Raw genomic sequence first — 19,628 nt, forward strand, 5'->3', positions numbered from 1 at the left:
TTCTGTTGTCCTGCACCCTTACTCATTTGCGTGCTCCCGACTTCATGCTATCTTGGGTTTAATTTTTGTTTAAGATCTTCGTTTCTTTAATGACAGCGGGAACTGAGGGCTGTTCGCTGTAGGGGCTGTGGTGCGCAGCTGTGCTTGAGGTAATGAGACTTGATGAAAACCTCTTGTTACTGTGGCAAGATTTCTTCCTTCTCTGTATTTAAGAAAGGGAGGGGGGGGAAAGAAAAAGTGACAGACCCTGCTGGGTATGTTAATATATTTTTAATGGCTTGCATGTGGCTAGCTGAAGACTTATTTGTCCAGCCGGAGAGAAAAGTGGAGCAGTGTGTTATTCTTGTGCACCTTTGGCTGAGCTTAGCCAGGAGTTGAAATGGGAGAGAGGGAGGGTTGGATGAAAATTTCACAGAAATCCTGACGATATAAATGAAATCTGCTAGAGATGGAGCGGGGTTGGCAGGAGAGGAAGAAGATTGGATCCCAGATACCTCTTCCCCTCCCCCTCCCCAAATCTTCCTCTTTTTTTTTTCTGGAATATTCCACCGTCTGTGATCATCCAGAGAGCTACTGTCTCAGGCTGTGGTGTTTCTACCAGTGGTGAGGGGAGAGATTTTTGGGTTTTTTTTTTTTCCCCCTAAAGTAATTGCTGTGTTTCTGAGGAGAAACACAAGGGTTTACACCACAGTTGAGAGCTGGGGAAGGGAAGGGGCTGGCAGGAGTTAATACCGGCTTAATAGAGCAGGGAGGTGCTGTTTGGGCAGCAGGCTGCACTGCCTTCTAAGCTTAAGATGCTGTTTAAGCTGCAAGCTGAATGAGTCTGGTGGTCCGAGCCTGCTACCTAGGGCACTTTTTTTTTTTTTTTTTTGTTGCTCTTCCGCTTCAGGGCTGGGCTGGACGCACACGGAGAGGAGAGCCAGAGCCGCTCGCGAAGAATTAATGCTCCATAACCTGAGAGAGAGCGAGAGAGCGAGCGAGCACGCAGCAGCGAGCCCTGGTGCTCCCGCGCACTGATTAGACAGAGCTGCCGGGAGAGGCCAGCCCTGGCTGACCAGCTGGCTGGAAGGGGGTTATGGATACGAACGGGTAAGACGGAGCATCCTGCGCCCCCACCCCGGCCTGCGTTAGTCGCAGGATGCTTGTGGGGGGGCAGTGGTGTTTTTCTTCAGTGCTAGCTCTCTTGTGCTTACAAAATCCCAGTTCAGGGTGATGCAACCCTGGGGCAGAAAGGATAAAAATCAGGTGTGCTCTGAAATAGCCTTTTCCCTGGTGCTGGCAACTTGTTCCTTAGGAAACCGCTACTGTTCCAGCTCAGTGTTTCCCCTGTGTTCAGTGATTAGCTGAGCTGTCTCTGTCTTCTTAGAGGAAGTGTGTCTACCTGATACTGAGCCCAAGCGATTTGGGGTGCCTCCTTCGAGTGAGGAAGTCGGTGCATGAGAAGCATTTTCTTCTCAAGGCCATAAAGGCACGTCAACAGCTATGGTGGCGAGCGCCCCCTCGGACGAGAGGTGCTGAGGTCACTGTTGGGAAGAGGGGTTAATGAGTGGCTTCCTCCTCGAGTCTCTGCCCAGCTCTGGAGTTGTACGTGTGAGTTTCCTCGCTGTCCATATCTGGTTTCTTGTTTCCTTCAAGTGACTGTGGTGCTGTAAAATATCCTGCTCTTGATGAATGGCCCTTCCTGGTGGCAACAGCTCTGGTTGTTCCTGAGACAGTCGGGGTCAAAGCGGTATTTTTGACATCTTTAGAAAATTAAAGGTTTGACTGTCTATTTAATTCTGGTGCCAGGGAATAGTGCTAGACTGGCAACTCTGGGGACATCCTCTGTAGCCTGTCCCTGCCAATGTGCCAGATTTTTGACTCCAAGCCATGCTGTCCCCTCTGATTTTAAGTAGCACAAAAACAGTTTGCGGGAGATTTCTCTTGAGGTTGTTGCAGGTTTCTTTGCATCGCGGAAGACTGGAAGCACATATGGCGAGTTACCATATCCAACTGAGGGGATAGCAACTTATTAGCCCACAGCGACTAGAGTCCTCTGTTGATCTGACCGTACCCTTATTTAGACTTAAATTAGCTTTCATCTGATGTAGTGAAAATCGCTTTACAGAATCACAGAATGGTTGAGGTTGGAAGGGACCTCTGGAGATCATCTAGTCCAACCTCCCTGCTCAAGCAGGGTCCTCTAGAGCATATTTCCCAGGATCACATCCAGACGGGTTTTGAATATCTCCAGCGAAGGAGACTCCACTACCTCTCTGGGCAACCTGTTCCAATGCTCAGTCACCCTCACAGTCAGGAAGTTTTTCCTCAGGTTCAGGTGGAACTTTTTTTGTTTCAGTTTCTGCCCGTTGCCTCTTGTCCTGTCGCTGGGCACCACGGAGAAGAGACTGGCCTCATCCTCTTGACAGCCCCCCTTCAGATACTTATACACGTTGATGAGATCGCCTCTCGGTCTTCTCTTCTCCAGGCAATTAGTAGTGAAGTAGTCAGATCTCTTATGCATTCTGTATAAATCTTTCCACACAGGGGTTTAATCCATTTTACCCGTCCGCTTAAAGTATTTCAGCTTGACTTTCCAGTGCCTCCCCGTGCAGGCAAGCCCTAGTTTTCAATGAGCATCCACTGCTTTCTTAACCCAGTTTTCCAGCTGGGCTGAAGTTGCTGACGGCATCATGACTTATCCAAGAGCATGAGTGAATGTGAATTGGCACAAAATCATCAAAACCAGAGACCCACCATGCTCCCTGTCCTGTAAATTCTGGATTGTTGATGCTCTGCATTTCTTGAGTAGCCAACAATAATAGTCAGCAAATATAGTCATATAGTTGTTTTTTTTTTTTTTTAACTTAGGCCTCTTCTACTGATAGTATGGTAAAAATAAACAAAAAAAATTGTTTTTATAAAGTTTCCTTAAGCACATTTTCTAATGTCCAGATTAGTTTTAAAGATGATCCAAAAAGAATGTTCGTTTTTTCACTGGGCTTGTACCAATTTCTCCCTTCAGTAGATTTAAAAAATGATACTGTCATCAGGTCGGACATATCTAAGCCTAAAATAAACGGTAATGTGCTCTCTCTTTTTTTTTTTGATTTTTTTTTTTTTTTTTTTAATTATTGGCTTTGTTAGAGAACCGCTGATGAGGTATAGCGGTTGGTTTCTGTGAGCTCTAATACTTTAATTGTAGGTATAAGAGTGTCGAATCTACTGGCTATCATCAGATTAAAACAACTGAATAAATAAAAGTCTTTGTATGGACAGTAATAAAAGCAAGTAAAGACCAACCAGAATTTGACATGGGCTCAATAAAATACCATTCTCTTTTAACATCACAGCATTCAGTTTCTCACTATTTAGAAGGACATCATTTTCTTGGTCCTCTGATCGTCGTAGTCTTTCAGCCGGGACAAAGCTTTCATTGCTAGATGGGGAGGATGGTTGGGGTAAGGGGAACAGCCAGGATCTTTTTTTTCCAAATTGCTCTATGTTTAGTATATTTTTTTTTAAAAAAAAAGCCTCAAAGTTACATGGACCCTTTTCCTATTTTTAAATTAGTTTAAGGTCATCTTTAGCCATCTGGTGCTGCAAGCCATTCACCCTAGCCACCCCTGTGCTAAGATGCACTGTCCTAACCCTGCTTGTAACCCTTGCTGTTAACTTTATATGCACAAGTCTGTGCAACATAGTTTCTTACTTTCAAGTTGTTTACTAGGGCAGAGCTGCAGACAGTGATTTGATTTTATAAGAGGAAAGCATTGGAGAAGTTCTGAGAAGCACGTAGAGCATCTTGCTGATGTTGCACATGGGGTAAGGTGGGCATGTTATTTTGGGAGGGGGAAGGGAGTCTCCTGACCATGGTGTCTAATTGCCCCTCACAGAGAGGCAGAGCACCCAAGACTGAGGGCGGGCGGCTGGCATGGGTGCCTGTTGGGGTCCAACAACAGTGTCTCAATGAAGTGGCAGTGAGGATTTATTTGTTAACTTAATGATCCTTCATCCCGGGCTTCTCCCTGCACCTCTTCTCACACTCCCGTAAGCCCTTCCGCCTCTTTGTGCCTCTGAAGTGCCATTGAGTGGTGCGGGGAATTGCAGCCCATGAATTGCGTCCAGCAGCTCGTGGTGGCGGTTGCTGCTGCTGCTAAATCAGCCAGCTGAGCACCTGCTGTCTCCCTGCTAACGGAACTGAACAGCCAGCTATTTGTTGTTAAAGTGACATTGTCAAAATAAAAATCATATTTTAAGCCAGCTCTTCCTTGCGTTCCTGAATAACGCACCAGCCTATATTGAAACTAAATGAAATTTAAGAAATCACATTGGTATCCTGCTTGTAGCCAGAGGGGATGGCCTTGAGCATCAGGTATGAATTACCTATGCGCCCTGCAACCACAACTTTGAATCCCAGCAGGCTGGACTTAGCCCTGCATGCCGAGGTCGATAAATTGACTTCCATGCAGCTTATTATGTGGGTCTCTCTCAGATGTGACCTTATTAAAACCTGGAGTCCTCTATGGACTTTAACAATCCCACGGCTGTTTCTCTAAGTATAGGGGAGGGTGTTGCTGCAGTGTCCTTGATAAAATCTCTCCCTTCCTCAAAATTGCTGCTGAGAGGGGCACATGCTGGTCGTTTACCTCTGCCAAGCCTCAGACATGACTGCAGCACATTGCTGGGTGAAGTTTCTGTGTGGGGCATCAAAAGCACGTATCAAACTCCTCCTAGTGTAAGGGCTAAGGCTACTGGCAGGGAAGGTCTTCATGTGAACAGGTGGTCATTGTGTGCTATACTCGATTACGCTGTACTGTTGTTCAGGTTCCTGGGTTTTTTTAATACCAAAAAAGAAAATCCCAGCTTCATCTAGCCTGCTGCTGTTATGTCATTTCGTAACCTCAGACTGTTTCTTTCCCTCTTCCTATCAGTTTTTTTTCTGTTTGTATTGCCTTCAGAGCCTTTTTCCTCTCTATTTTCTCTTTAACTTCCTATCCCTATTCTATATATGCTTGGCCACAAGTCAACGTCGAAATGCCTGTGTGCTCATATGGGAATTTCGAACTGCTATGAAATATTGAATACGTGGAGGACAAAACTGATTTGCCACAGGCATGCAGGAAAGAGAAGGGAGTGACCGACCTAGCGTCCTAGGATGATGCTCAAGTTAGAGCCTGCTCTTTTCTCCCCTGCCTCCTAGCCTCTTGATAAAGTTGGAAGTTTTTGCCAGCGTCATGTCTGCTCCTGTCTGATGACCAGTGTTTTGGGGTTTTTTATGTTTTTTGTTCCTAGCCTTTCCCTTTTCCTCCACGCTCAGAGCATCCTGAATGGTATGTAAGTGGATAGCAGATCTGTGTACCTAACCTCAGTTCTTCTTTTATCACGAGGAAAAGAACAGCGCAGTGGTTACGGCACTCTCCCCGGGGTTGGTTCTCCTGTTCGGACGCTTTACCATCTGTAAAATGGGGCAGTTGCAGCCCGCAGGGCTGGAGGATAAATGCGAGGCGCTTGGAGCCCAGGAGAGGGGAAGGCTGGGGATGGACAGCTCCAGAGCTGCCCCTGCCCCATGGTAGCAAAGTGGCATTGGCACCTTGAGTTCCCCTGGGAAAGGGAGGGCAAGAGCTAATAGAAGATCAGTTTCTAATCTTTTGTTTTGGGGGAAACTCTTCAGCAGCAGCAGCAGAAGTGCTGGAGCTGCTGATCTACAGATTGCTGTGGCTTGGCTTAGTCTTGCTTCACATCATAATGATTTTCAGCAAGCTACTCTGTGTGTGTGTGTTAATGAAGGCTTTGATTCAGTACAAGCTGTTATTACTGGACCATGCTTTCTTGGTCTCTTTCACAAGCAAATGGATTTTTCCTGTGTCCTGCCTCTCTGAATGCTCATGCATGCACGTGTGTGTGCACTTTGGGATCTTTCAGGATGGAAAGTGCAGTGGGAATGTAAAATACTATAATTATGTGTAGTGTTCATTTCTATTTTTGCTCTGCAGTCAGTTTGGCAAGTGGAACTCTGTGTGTCTGGGCAGTTTCATATCTGATCTGATATATTCGCCTGTGCTTTTTTGCATTGTGGTTTGCAGTGCTGCAATTGAAACCTTCAGGATTACTTAAAGATGGAATGAGTGTGTGCTTCCATTGAGCTTTGTAAAGGCCATTTCTTCTAGTGCAAAATAATGGGCCTAAATGACTTGACAGTGCCCCTTTTAAATCCACTACTTGTTTCCTGAGGGGGCGGGGGTGAGGAGGTAATGTATAGGTCTTACAGGAATAAAGCCAGTGTTTTGTGCTCCCCTGCGGCTCTGCAGCAGTAGCTCACTGACTGACCCTATTAGCAGAGCTGTTCTGTCATCACGGGTGAGTCAGGTGTGCAGATGGGGAAGTGAACTAAACAAATAACGTGAAGTTAGGGGATGCGGTGAGAATACAGCAGTGACTGCCAAATGGGAAAGAATAAAATGATGGGGGGTGGGGGAGGAAAAGATCCTCCCTTACAGTAACAGTGGTAAAAATACCCAAATCCTTTCTTCTCTTTAGTTTCCTTTGAAGCTGCAGCCTTGGGAATTACAGGTCTGGAGAATTTTAATGCAGGTAAGGTTGTGCACTGCTGTGGGAAGTCAGATAGGGGTACAAGACGGGTGCGTTTCTCTGTGGATCACTCCTGAGCCAGTGCACCGGCATTGCTCTTGGAGGAGATGTACTGCTGCTGGGACCCCTTACAGATGAGATGTAAAGCCAAGGCCTTGATCAATTGATTGTTAAAGCTCCCACTGCCCTTTTCACAAGATTAGGGGACAATAACCTCAGTGTCCTGGCCAGAGTCCAGTTCATTACTCTCTGCCCGTCTAAAATTTCCCCTTCCCCTCCCCCTGCCGTTTATGCTGGAGAAGTTATCATGCACTTCCTCTCCTAATGACTCATGGGTAATGCTGCTGGCACACAACTGATGCTTTATTTCATCCTAGTGATGAGGGAGTGATCCCTGTGATTTGGGGTCTCTGGGCTGAAAGAAGTGCTATGGAAACACAAAGATGCTTGGAGTATACACATATACACAAAAGCACAATTGGTTACTGTTCCCTTCAGCTGCTGAATCAGAGCAGGTAAACATGTTTTTCAGCTGAATCTTCCAGCTAAATCCAAATCATAAATGTGTGTATATGTCTTCACTGTGTGTGTGTATGTGTGTGTGCATGTCTGTCTCCATCCCCCCCCCCCTTTCCGTCTTGGAACAAGAAGAATGTGTCAAGCCCTCTGGCTGGAATCCAGGACTCTCCGTGGAACTATAAATCGACCCGTCAGGGAGGGGGAAAGAGATTAACGTTGGCCGTCTTCATTAGTGAGTCCCCAGAGGAAACTGGGTCTGCCATGAGCCGTGAATGAGACCAGCTGAGAGAAAGGGGGGAAGTTTGTGGTTTTTATCACTGCCTCCAGAGACCCTGGAGGAGTGGAGGAAAAGAGTGTGATAGGGATGGGAGGATGTAAAATGAAGGAAGCTGGAGCTTTCCAGCACATCGCTCGCTTCCTCATTGGAGGACGGGGTGGCTGGTTGCTGATCCTCCGCGCCAATCCCTGACCCGTGAGCCCATGTGTGTGGCTGGAGTACTTGGCATGCTAATTGGGAGCAGAGAGGAGCGAGCCCAGTGGCAGCGCAGTGCCCTGCCATGCTAAACAAGTGCTGGTAATTGCATTCGAGGTACTTTCATTATGTCAGATTTTTCACAGAACCAGGAAAGTGCATTTATCACAAGCAGCATAATTCTTCCTGGGCATTGCTCAGGGGGTGTGTGCTTAATTCCCCCCTCCTCTCCCTCCCAGGAAGAAGAAAGTAATTCTTTCCTATGTTTTATTCTCACTTGCCCGGTGATTTTTGCAGATCATTTTTCTGGGCTTCAGACAACAATCTCTTCTCCTCTCTGTTTATTGTGTATGTTTGCACTGCAGTCTCTTGCAAACACATGCGTGCACTAACACAGACACGCACACTAATTGTTGTTTTTCCAAGCTGAACAGGGGTATGGAGACTGCAACTGCAGCTCGTAATGTTTCAGGTTCCCTTGTAAAGTCCCTAAGAAGCTGGATTGTGGTGGTGCTCCTACCAGTAAAATCTGGTTTAAGCTGGTAGTTGTCTCCCCCTCCCCGCTTCTTGCAGTGAGTGACGCAGGCTCGACAGCTCCAGATAGTGATGCTCTTTATTCACGGAGCAACCATCACACACGTTGTGGCAATACCAGCAACGCACGCACCATTCCTACCAAGGGAGCTAGCCGTGACCTGAGGGGATCGGGGAGAGGGAGGCTTGTCTGTGCCCATGTGGTCCTTGTCACCTCTGTAGTGTGACAATGAGAGAACCAATTAGTGTCAGCTGTGGTGGTGGTTCTTACTGATGGAGACACAGACCTGGCTAAGATGTGAACTGAGACATCATAACTCTTCCTGCTCAGGAGGCACCCTGAGGTCTCCAGGGCAGGAGATTGCACTTGAGAACAAGGGAGCTCCTGGGAAATGCAGAGTGTGTGTGTGCTTGCATTGCTCGCGCAAGATGCTTTCAGCTGTTCCAGTTGCCAGAGGAGCAGGAGACCTTTGCAGGCAGTACCAGTTACCAGTCCACCTGACCCAGGGCTCTGCTCTAACTGTCCTTATTGTCCTCTTCTCCCTCCCTGCCTGACCACTGCTGTTTTCCCCTTAGACAACTTCCTGCCCTCAACATGAGTACAGCTTCCCATGCCTGCTCTACCTTGATATCCCCAGTCCTTTGTAAAATGCAGTGCAAGGCTTTACCCCTCGCTGGCGTGTAGGCACTTCTGCTGTGGAATCCTTCAGCTTCTTGAAATTACTTTTTACTAGTACTTGCAACACAGTTGTGGCTTGTAGTCCTAAGCATTTAATATTTACTAAATTAAATGGTACTCCTGGGTAGTAAGTAAAGGTAATAATCCATTTTTTTGCTATGAGACGATAGAAGATTTTTAAAAATGTTTTCTTTTGTAAAGAACAGCACATAGCAGGCAGAATTGGACAAATAATTGATAATATTTGGAGTAGGAATGTGGGCAGGGAGAGAACAGAAAGCTGAGGGAAAGAAGCTGCTATTTAAAATCCTTACTTGAAACAAGGGCATAACTGAAACTAAGAAGTGCCATTGCCAAGTGATTTATCAGCAGAGTTGGTGTATACACCAGGAACCCTGCCTCCTAGTTGCCTTTTACACCTGCTGCTGTTGCTAGCTGAGGAGTGCTCGGTGATGTTCTGTCATGCCTTGCAAGGGAAAGAAATAAATAGTGAAGAGCAGAAGAGTAACTGTACCATGGTGCCGTGACACAACACCAGCTATGGTGTCACTAATGAACAAGCTGATGGATGAGTTATTAACTCCACAGTCGGGACGGAAAAGGCCATCTTCACCAACACTATCTTAATGGACAGTGCCGTCACCCACAGAGGTGAAATCGCTCTTTCGTCTAGCACCTGGATGTCTTTGGAAGCCTCCGGTTCAAGCCTGATCCTGCTTAGCTTGTGACGCGGCCCGAGATGGTCCAGCCCAGTGTGTGAGGTGGCCAGGGTGGAGGTCTCTGCTCCTGGGGGAACTCTGTCCTGGTGGAAGGATCGAGGAGGGATGAGGGGAATGCAGCCTGCTGCGGGGGAGAAGGGCTGCGGTAGATTAAAGCAGCTGCTGAGGGACTACTCCAGTGAAGCTTGAAATCAGATTGTTTGACAAACATCATGTTAGAAGCACCTGGCTGGTTCTGTTTGCCCCACAGCTCCCTACCTCAGAGAGAAAACAAGGCTTTTCAGTGCTCCAGAATTGCTTTACTCTTCCTTCTCCCTTTCCCTCGCTATGCCCCAGAGGGCAGATTGCTTGCCTGCAGCAAGCCAGGGGTGTTTGTTGGGGATGGAGGGGTGGTAGAAGGCTTTGGGAGTCCCTCAGTCCGATACCATCCCCATATTTATGAGAGAAAGAGAGCTTGGAGAGAGGTGGGTTAGTTTGGTGTGATTTTATTTTATATTTTTCGGCTCTAATTTTTGTTCTGCCTCATTTGCATATTGTGTTTTTTTCCAAGCCTCTGCATCTCCTTTCTTCCTTCCTTTTTTTTTTTTTATTCTCTTCTATCTTGCTAAAGATTGCTCCCTAACTCTCAAATGTCCCTCCCCCACCTCACTCCCCCCCACTGCATTTTTCTTTCATCCTTTGTTCTTGATTGCTTGTGCCCGGGAGCAAAGAAAGGGAAAGGGAAGGATACCATCTCTCTGTGAAATACAGGAGAAAGAGAAATGCAGGCAAGCAAAGTTGTCAGCCTGGCAGAGTGAGATTGAATCCATCTCAGGAACGCAGGGTGCGCGTTGCTGGAGCACGCGGGATTCACCTCCTCCATTACGCTCGCTGTGCCACACGATGGGCCGCCAGCCCTGCCAGCCCTGGATGGGACTCCCCTGCAGAATGTTGCTTTTGGCATCTGCTGCCCTAGGGGAATGAAATGGGGATCAGAGACAGACCGAAACAGCTTGCCGTGCCAGCCTGGAATACTAACCGAGTCCTGCGCGTGGTCTCCTCCCCATCCTGGTCCCACTGTGAATCTGCTGTGTCTCTCTCACACGGGAGCGTAGGTAATCTTCTGAAATGTGTGCACACGCTGGCTGATACATCACATCTTCTCTTTCCTTCCATCTCTTCTCCCCCTGCATCAACAGCGCTGCTATAATCTCTCAAAATCAACAGGCCATTACAGTCTGATGTAACTCAATGAGTACTTTGAGCCAGAAATCCTGCAGTGTGCTTAACATTCCTAGTGTAGAAACAGAGTGTTGTCCTGCATTCTCCCTCCACCTTATTTCCTGGCTTCCAGTGAAAAATCAGTGTTGTCCTGTGTCTGTGCTTACTGTATTTTAGCAGAGTGGACTGCTAGCCCTAAGCCACTCTTTTATTCTCTTTCAGACTCTGTATTTAAGATGTTTATTCTGGGAGCTGATCTCTTTCCCCCTGCCCCAACCTTCTCCCTTTTTTCCATTAGTAGTTTTGAGTGATGACTTTCTGCTCTCACCTTGGGAGAGCGGAGGTCTTGGAGGCAGCTAACTTTATTCCCCTGTGTCTCTTTGCCCTCTGTTCCCTCAGCCTTAACGCGTCTAGCCTGTCCCTTGCTAGTGGAATATGTGCTGTTGCTGATTAGAGCCTGTGGGCGAGCAGTTCAGGTGAACGTGGGCCGTGCTGTTTTTTGCATAGCAGAAACGTCTTTCTGCTGTGTGCCTTATTTCCCTAGGAAAGCTTATCTTAGATGTAGCGTTGTACTCCGATCCTTCTTCTTGATCCCCTCCCCCAAGTTTTTGCTGTAAGCCACGTTTCTGCCTGAGAGGATTGTGATCTGTAAGCTTGATAGGGAAGGGGGATCAGCTCTCCTGATATTTGCAGATTAATCTTACTTCTCATAGAACTACTCTGCATCTCAGACTTAGGTTGCAGGTAGATGCAATGGGTAGCCCAAACTTTGATGTCATATTCTACAGAACTGGATTTTCTGTGATTATTTTAGTTAGGTAGGATGAACGTGAACGATGGACAAAACTGAATGAGATCCCTGTTGTATGACTCACACCCACTATTAACGGTTCGTCCAAGCTTCTCGCCGCAGCAGCTTGCTGGGGGGACTGGGGTATTGCAGTTTGTGTCTCTTTGCTCTATCTGTGTGATAAGGCGCTGTTGGTTCTCCTTTCTGACCTGGCCTGAGAAAGAGCGTAAGTGGGTTGCCTGAGGTGGAGTTACAGAACTGGATGCCAGAAGATGTTGTACCCCATAGGTCTGCTCTAGCCTGCCTGAGGTCTGTAGGCACGCACTGAATGGCTTATCAAAATGTGTAGCGTAAGTCATGTCCTGGAACGTAGAGGCAATGATTGGTTTTGCCGTCTGGGATCAAGTACTGAGGTTAACATCTTGGCTCCCTCCAGAAACAGTCCCTCTTTCCCTTCTGTGGTTCATGGGCGCATCAACAACATCTAATTGTCAATTAATTGCAAGGAGATGACCAATACGAAAGAGCTGGCATGGGTGCATGGTTTTCATTAGCTGTCAAAAAGAGATTAGCAATTAGCAGAGCCTTTTACCTCTTCTGCCTTCAGGCCTAATCTGGTACTCTCCCTTATGGCTAGAGTAAAAATGGCAGGTTAGTGATAGTCTCTTATTCAAAGAAACTATTTATGGTTCTTACTAGTGACAAAATGTATGTTTCAACCAGGTAGTTGATCACTCAAAACTTCCCATGATGGGGTCCTTGGATACCACAGTGTAGCTGAGGAAGCCTGCTCTTTGCTTTGTGCAGGCAGTAGCGTAAGGTGCCTGAGGAGCACCACCACGCTGCTTGGGCCGTTGATCCCATCAGTCTGATGTCCTGGCTTTGGCACTGGAGCTGAGACCAAGGGTTTGTGGGAAGGTGAAGAGCACCTCCCCTGTGGATAGTTTGGAGCAATGAGCCTGAGAAAGAAGCTGTTTCTTTATGTCTCTGTCAGTTGGCTCGCTCACACTTTGACACGTGAGGGTCTATGCTAGTTTATAACTGATTTCCTTTCTGATGTCATTGTGGATGTTTTCATTATCCTTAGGAAAGCCTAATTATATTAAGATACTGGCCAGTTTTTCTCTGGACTGTGTAAGTAGTTTTATCGCTCCATGTGCATCTATCTCCTGTGGCTGCAAAGGATGTGATTTTGTAAGGCCGCTTCTCGAGTTGTGCGATCAGTGCCTGCATTTAATAAACTTCACTTGTTCTCAAAATCTTAAGTATTCAGGGAGCTTCCTGCTGGAATTACAGACACTGGAGGTGAAAATGAGGGGCCCCTCTGTTCATGCTTATCCTTCCACCCAGCCAAGGTGTTTTATAGTTTACTGTCCACTGGCTCTAGTCAGAGCATTATAGCTGCTTGAGCTGTTTGAGCTTCGCTTCTCCTTTCCTTTCCTTTCCTTTCCTTTCCCTCCTCTTTATTCCCCTACCTTGCACTTGCTTAGAACAGGTCACCACTTTTCTGGCTTGTCATGAAATCTATCTTCTGGTGCAAAAAGCTCCTGTATAGTGGTGTGCCTCTGGAAAAGACTTCTTGACCATCTCCGTTTTGTTGATTCTTCCTTATATTTTTCATTTCATCTGAAAACACTCTTTCTTCCCTTCCGTGTCCCTCTTAGCTTTTCTCTTTTTCTTCCATTGTAGATATGAGCGCTTGAGCTGGTTGGGAATTTTGATTAAATGATTTTTTCCTTTGAAAATATTAGTTTAAAACAGTAATAAGTGTCGGTCTAAAACGCAACATTTCATAAAAGTATTTCAGAGAAAGGAATGTTTTATTGTCCAGCTGCCCAGAATATCCCTTAGCCTACTGGTTTACAGACGCTCCTCTGATTTAGAGCAAGGGTTTGAACCCGAGGTTGTTGTCTGAGTGTTTTTTTTTTTTTGGTGGTTGTGGTTGATTCAAAACAAATCCTGCCTCCCAGTGACTGCTCACCTGGGGGCAGTGCAAGGGGAAGGAGTGAGCATCAGTGATTGTATAAGCTGACTTTGTCCCCAACAGCCATGCTATTCCAGCTGTGCCTTTACGGCTGCTCTGTAAGGAGTGGGAGACCAAATGACCATGCCTATAGTTAGGGGGGGCGGTGAAGGGAGAAGGGGGAAAGACTCTGAGTTTGGAGGGCTTTTTTGTTTGTTTGTTTGCTTCCTTAAAGCTCTGAAGAGCTGCGTGATCTACTGCATCATAATTAAGACAAATTCTTGCATCTGTTTAACTTTGGAAGTCAGAGTGCGTGATGTGTTTTGCCTGGAAAAAGCCTTCAAAAGGCATTGAAGGGTGAAAGGCAGGGCCGGATAGCAAGTTGTGATACAAGCACTTGTTGTTGAAAAGAAATAGATCCTTGTTGGTATGATGCACTGTACAAATAATCACTTATGAAGCTGCGGGTTAGTGTTAAGTTGTACTTGCAGTGCTGTGGATGCAGTATCACTTACAGCAGATGTAAACCGAGGAAGGAAGGGGAGGCATACCATACCACTGGAGGCAGTATGCTAGACTAGGATTTGGCACACCATGATTCAAACCCTACCCTGCCTCTGTTGGCTCAGTTGTTCAGCTTCCTGCATCTCAGGAAGAGGATGTGCCAGAGGGCTTTCTTTTGGAAGCTTTGGCCTTCAGAGTGTCTGGCAAAGAAGGCCAGGAATTAGGCCTGAACCCCTTTTGAAGAGGGGAGATGTGGAAGCATGTGGGCAGCGTAACTGTGGGCCACTTAGCATGGGAGAGTTGCCACCCAAGGCACCACGAATTTGTGGGGCAAAAACAGGAGGTATCCAGCAAAATGGTCAGAAAACAGGCTTGAATTGAAGACACACTCTTTCCTCTGGTGCGTCTTCTGCGCTGTGGAACGCGCTGCCACAGGAGTTTATCTGCCCAGTATATAAATGTGTTTGGAGTGGGATTAGATTTGTGGAGAATAGATCCACTGATGCCTGTTAAATGCAATGGTCTGGTTTTATCCTCTGACTGAGGAAATCCCTAAACTGCTGAAAGCTGGGAGAGGATATCAGGGGTTTGTCTGCTTCTGGCAGCTGTCAGCAGTGGAATTTGGACTTAGGTGGACCTCTGGTCTGATCCAAGATGGCTGCCTCTAAGCTAGCTCATGGACCATTTGACTAAAGTGGGGGAAGGGAAGCAGATGGAGAAATCTGGATGGAAGCTGGTTTGCATTTAATCAGTGCTGTTTATGATGCAGAGTTGAAATGCAGGACTCGAAGATGAGGCAGTATTAGGGTTTGAGTTGGGAGTCTGGGGTAACACTGGGCATGGCTCTGTGGTTGGTTGAAGCAGATATAATTCATCACTGCTGGCAAATAGGACGGTCCCAGTTGCCTCCCACATTCCTGTTGCTTCCTTGTTACCATCGCAAATGCATTGCTGAAAACTAACCTAGCAAAAAGATAAATTTTCATCCAGATCTCGTCAGGGAAATGTGCTGGGGGAGGGAGGGAAGAGGCAGGAGGGCTTCAGTTCCCCTTTCAGCAGCAGTAAGGGCTTGGATTGTCTTGATGTGTTATCAGACGGCTTGTTTTCAGCTTATTTAGATAGCTCCTCTGCCTACACCCTTTGCCCTCTTCCGTTATCCCCGTTTAATAGTATTTCCCAGCTTCACAAGGGTGTGATGAGGGTATCACGGGCTGTGAAGTGATCAGATACAATGCCTGTGTGTGTGTGTGCATGCATGTGTGTATGAGAGAGAGACCTAAGTTAAGCGGCTCGGCTGGCAAAAACTCTGCGGGGCAAGAAATGGTATTGGCAAGGGTTACTGATAGAGCGGAGCGCGCCGCGTTGGCATGGCCAAGTGGGGTGGGTAGTCTGCCCAGCGCCTTCCAGCATGCTGCCTGGCCCGCTTGTGTTTTGCTGACCTTGCTTGACTCAGCCTCGCGCTAGCCTCGGTGGCATTTCTCAGTTTGTCTGTAACACAATAGTGCTGGCACGCTGCCGCCCATCAATTCTGAAAATAAAGGGAATGGCAGCAGTGGGCAGAAACCTATTGATTGTGCTGTAAATCAGAACGCTGAGGGAAAAAAAAAAAAAAAAAAAAGCCTGATTCTCAGGAAAAGTGAAGTCCATCTCTCATCTCTTCAAGACCTCCTTCTGCTGCAGGCAGAGGAGTCTCTGCCACCTCCTTTGGGCACTTAGAGCATCAGTATCTAAATGTTCAGTGTACAGGGGCAATCAGTAGCATGGGCTGTAACATCAGTGTTAATTCTTTTCATTTTTTGTGTGTGCAAATGATGGGATTTCAGCAGGGCTGGACTAGGTCTGATAAAGCTGCCAGAAGGTTCAGCCTTGCTTGAGAAATAACCCCGTGGTGAAATGGGACAAGCAAGCCACCTGGGGTGCAGAAGGTAGCCTGAGCTGCTGTAGAAAGGAGACAGAACTTGCTTTCTTTGCTTTTGGAAATGACGCCAGGTTTGACCAAAGACAAAGATCCATAACGTAAGATTGCTTTGCTCCCTTTTGCAAGCGGTGGGCTTGGCACCTCCCTGTCCCAGGGAACACCTGGCTTTGGGAATGGAAAAATGGAGAATTTCCCTAGTGGAAGTCTGAGAAAGGAAACGCAGAATTGCAGAAGAGCAAGATGCGGCTCTGGGGTGGGATATGGCAGGATTAATGCAGGGCTGAGAGCGGAGCTGAAGAACTGGGAGCCGTAGAACACAGTGGAGTTAGAGATTTGGGGGACAGAATGAATTGCCAGGCAGGAGATGGACAGATGGAGAGAGATCTTGGAGGAGGGCCCAAAATTGCCCTATTCGGTACATTTGGGAGAGTCATCACTCTTTTCTTCACACATATGTTTTGGGAATGGGCCAGGGGAGGTTTCAACAGAATCATAATCTCAGTGGAAAAAAAAAAAAAACCCAAACAAAACCAGACTCATTATTTTGGGGTCATTTTTATCTGCATTGATTAGTTTTAAAAAAAAAAAAATCTGTTGACTGTTAATACCTTTTGGTTTTCTTACCCTTCTACTCTAGGAGGGAATTGTTGCCAGGCTCTGGATCAAGCCTAAACAGGAGTTTCATGTAGATTCAGGACAGATGTAGTGGCAACCTAGGAAAAGTGGAATAGCAGGAAATTATGTTGGTCAAAACTGATATTCTCAGCACAGCCAAAGCTCTTGAGCTAGTGAACCTTTTTTATAGCACGTGTTGCCCCTGTGCCATAGGGGCACATAGATTGTTAATTTTTTTTACAGGGAGCAGATGGAAAAAAAAAGTCTCTCGGGATGGGATATTTCTCCCGTGACTGGGGAGAAGCTTGTGTGCGCTCTGGAGAAAGGAGAGTAACACCTCTTGCTTTGCATATGTTTGGGTTAGCAGGAAAGCTCCTTGAGGATCGTGGCTATATTGGATCCTTGTTTGTCTAAAGTGCTTTGGGATACTGAGGTCAGAAGAGCTTCCTCTGTTGCAGTGGGGATCTGTTATAATAACTGCTGTTTCTGCTGTTACGGGCCACACAACGATGAGATATTTATTAGGCTAATGAGCAAATTATAATTCAAAACTGCAGGATGAACGAAAAAAGAAATCTATGTTAGCTCCCAACTGGCAATGGTTGTAGTATCAGAGTCGCAGAGTTCTTGCATTTCAAAGTTTTCCCAAGTGACCAGCACTTGGATGAGATGCAGATAGATATTTGTAGGCTGTTATATTCTATAGCCTTATACTTATAAATGTATGCGTGCATTGCGGTCACAATATAGAGAATGAGGGAAAAAGCAACCTTACCTCATTTCCTGCCTTTTGGTATGTGAATTCTCATTCATAAAGCAGATAGATGGAATATTTTTGTACAGTGTTTCCTAGGTTGTTTTCTCTTTCCACTAAAAGGAAATGCAGAAAACTTTGGTCATGCATTCAAATACAGCTGTGTTTAGTTTGCAGCGTAGAGCTAAGTATGTATTAGGACATGACCTGCCTAGTGTACCTGTTTTGTATCACCTCCGTACACAGAGGGTTTTTTTGGTGTAAACTCTATTGACCTGCTCTCCAAAGGCAGTTTTGGATTATGCCTTATCTGGGCTAGATTTAAATGGTGGCCTCAAGGTGAAACGCTCTTTAATCATTAGAGCTAGGTGCCCGAGTTTTGGAATCTTGCAAATGCGTTGGCACTTATTTATTAAATAAAAACTTTATTTTCTTCTTTTTCTTTTCTCCTAGAGGAACCCTTGACATAAGCTTTTATTGTGAGCTGGTTGTTAGGGCTGAGAATTTGCCACTGGCTCCCTCTCCCCGTCCCAAAACAAACAAATAAGTAGAACCATATTTAGTTGACTTCATGCTCCAAACAGCCTCTTAGGTTACTTCCTTATGAAATCAGCAGCTTTTTTGGTGGTGGTGTTTTTTTGAGACAAGCCAGACCACTGTAGGCTGTGTAGAGAAGGAAGATGCTCGCCCTAGTGATGACTCTTAAATCAGCCATGAGCTCTATACAAAGTACCATTTTCCCACAGCTAAAATCACTACAAAATATTCTTCTAGCCTAGTTCCCTGTGTCAAATAAGATGCTGTAGCAAAGGAGTTTTAAAGGGGGTTCTTTGATTTTTTTTTTTTTATTTTTATTTTTCCCTAAAATACAAACATTTAATCATCTTTTAAAGCATACTTCTCAATGCAAAGCCAACAGACGTTATTCTCTCAGTGGCTGTTTCTGATTTAGACTCGGCATAAATCTTTTTTGATTTGTTGATTGTGCAGCCTGATTCTAGACTATGAAGTAGCCCAAATACAGACCTGAGTGATTTTTAACTCTGTATTTTAATCTGGGCATCACTACTTTCCATGTGGTCTTAGCTAAATCAGTTAAATTTTTCCCTTACTTTTGTTTTCTCTGAAATCAGGGTAGTTCCTGGCAAACTCTCAAAAGATCTTGTGGCTGTTTAATTCAGCTGATAGTTGTAGAGTGTGCACCAGGTACTAATACTAGGGAAGGAGGGAAGCACCTTGTGACCCAACAGGGGGGAGAAGATGAAGGGACAGAAAGGGACAAGTAATGGGAAAAAAACAAAGAGGAGCCTCAGCCAGGGCATACTGGAGGGACCGTGGTGAGGAGCTGTAGGGGGGAGCGTGCAGCATTGTGGAAAGGGGTTAGAGGGAAGGAGATGCTGCAGATCAAAGAAGGAGGGAACGGAGCACAAACGAAAGCAGTAGTTTGGAGAAAGGTAGAATGAGTCAAGGAGTTGGAAGGAAGAAAAGGGAAGAAATAAGGAAGAAGGTGTGGCAAGGTCAATTAGCTTTGTTGATTACATAATTTTTACTTTTGAGACATTAGCCTACATTTCTAAACTTGGGGCAAAATATATAGATATATATATTTTTTAAGCATCTGAATGTACTAACCACTTTAAATTATTTTATTAAAAATTTTTGAGTTGGAGGACCTCTAAAATGAGCTCCTAAGGTGGTACTGGCCCGAGTTCCTGATTTCTCTAGGAAATAGTCCCTTGGATTTTAGAAAGTGTTAATGGCTGGGCCCGTCCCTTTGCTGGTTTGTCCTGGTGACTTTAAAGTTGTTGTCCAGTGTTGCTCTCTTTTGTAGGTGAAAGCTCTCTGACGTGTAAAGTAAATTTTTAGGAACCTAAACAAAAGTTGACTATAGCAAGTGTTTTGTCTGTGCATTTTTTTTCCTTTCACCTTTAATAAGTAATATCTGTGACTTAAAATTTAGCCTGATACATCTCTTGTTGTTGTTTCAATCATGTCAGTAGCGGTTCTCCTTTCCCTACTCTCGACCTGTGACCTGTGAGGAATAAGTGGCAGGGAGGAGGAGTAAGGCTTGGATGGTTTGTGATGACTTGCTCTGTTTTGGGAAATGGAGGTGGGGGGTGTGTGTGTGTGTTGCTTTTACTGTTACTCTGCTGGACCACATGGTTTAGTCACAAAACAATTATTTTTCGAAATCAATGTTTAAAACTTCCTATTTTGAAAAATAAATAGTAATAATAAAAAGCCCTTACGACCGGTACTTAAAGCTACCTGAACATAGATGAATTCCTTGAAAAATTTTCCAGTAAAAATATTTGTATTTTCTCTTAGTGGACCAGTATTTTGAAGCATAACCTTTGGGTCTTGCACAAGCTTCTGCAGTGACTAACCAGG

The 19,628-nt window shown here is 45.7% G+C and overlaps 1 protein-coding gene across 6 annotated transcripts in view; it reads left to right on the forward strand.

The window, feature by feature from the left end:
* The window catches only part of TCF20 (transcription factor 20), a 130,062-nt gene that overhangs the window by 21,076 nt on the left and 89,358 nt on the right, over window positions 1-19,628 (forward strand). Inside the window, exon 3 of one of the 6 annotated variants that reach the window (XM_068940490.1) lies at window positions 890-1,089. The exons of the other annotated variants lie outside the window; for them this stretch is intronic. The gene's annotated coding sequence lies outside the window, so the exon portion shown is untranslated. The remainder of the gene's footprint in view (window positions 1-889; window positions 1,090-19,628) is intronic. 6 annotated transcript variants of the gene reach the window in all.

This window comes from Struthio camelus, chromosome 1 (assembly GCF_040807025.1).
Source record: "Struthio camelus isolate bStrCam1 chromosome 1, bStrCam1.hap1, whole genome shotgun sequence".
Taxonomy (NCBI): Eukaryota; Metazoa; Chordata; class Aves; order Struthioniformes; family Struthionidae; genus Struthio; species Struthio camelus.